We start from the raw sequence: 1161 nt of genomic DNA on the forward strand, positions 1-1161 counted from the left end.
TTGTAGGCTTATACTAGTGATTACTGTGTGTGATACATGAAATGTGATATGAATGCTGTTTTTATATGTTATACTCTTACTTTCTCCCAAGCGCAAGACAAATTCTTCTTTGAAAATTGAAGCCAATAAAATTTGAGTTGAGTTGAGTTGAGTTGAGTTGAGAACAAACATCAGTCTGTCTGTCTGAAGGTCTGTTTAAACTATAAGCCGCCTTCACTGTGTACTATTTGTCAGAACAAGTACTGCTTGGTGTGACCCTTGCAAAATTGTATTTGTTTCTGGGAAAGTCGAACGCCGATCTGTATGTAACTCACATCCTGTGCGTGCCCAGACGGTGATGTCGTGAACAGGGTACGTCCTGCCCAGGTCCACCTCCCACCAGAGATTTGGCCCTTCCAGTGTGTGGATACAGTTGTTTTCGTTAAAGGCCCCACTCGTGTTGCCGTTAGCAGCGTTACTGGACGGCCCGTGTGTAGGCCTAATCCACTTGCTGCTCTGATTGTAGGTCTTGCCGATCGCCACGTTCACTGCACACACACACACACACACACACATGCACACACACACACACACACACACACACACACAGACACACACACAGACACAGACAGACACACACACACACACACACCCACACACATACACACACACACAAACACACAAACACATACACACACACACACACACACACACACTCACACACAAACAAACACACACACACATACACACACACACACACACACATACACACACACGCACACACACACACACTTGAATGCCGGGTACATGCGATATGCATTGGTGTTATCAACTTTTTTTCTCCCAATGACTGTCACTTATGTGAACAAGAGGATATTACTTGCTCCTTAGATAACACTCAGATACAGTATTCCGAACTCAAACTTAAACTGACACCATTAGTTAATACAGCTTAACACAAATAAACAAGTCGCGTAAGGCGAAAATACAATATTTAGTCAAGTAGCTGTCGAACTCACAGAATGAAACTGAACGCAATGCCATTTTTCAGCAAGACCGTATACTCGTAGCATCGTCAGTCCACCGCTCATGGCAAAGGCAGTGAAATTGACAAGAAGAGCGGGGTAGTAGTTGCGCTAAGAAGGATAGCACGCTTTTCTGTACCTCTCTTCGTTTTAAGTT

The 1161-nt window shown here is 44.0% G+C and overlaps 1 long non-coding RNA gene across 1 annotated transcript in view; it reads right to left on the reverse strand.

The window, feature by feature from the left end:
- Positions 1–559, reverse strand: part of LOC138965718 (uncharacterized) — a 3902-nt gene extending 3343 nt beyond the window's left edge. Inside the window, exon 1 of the long non-coding RNA XR_011455492.1 lies at positions 315–559. This is a non-coding gene — a long non-coding RNA (uncharacterized lncRNA). The remainder of the gene's footprint in view (positions 1–314) is intronic.
- Positions 560–1161: the final 602 nt, after the last annotated feature.

This window comes from Littorina saxatilis, linkage group LG4 (genome assembly GCF_037325665.1).
Source record: "Littorina saxatilis isolate snail1 linkage group LG4, US_GU_Lsax_2.0, whole genome shotgun sequence".
Lineage (NCBI taxonomy): Eukaryota > Metazoa > Mollusca > Gastropoda > Littorinimorpha > Littorinidae > Littorina > Littorina saxatilis.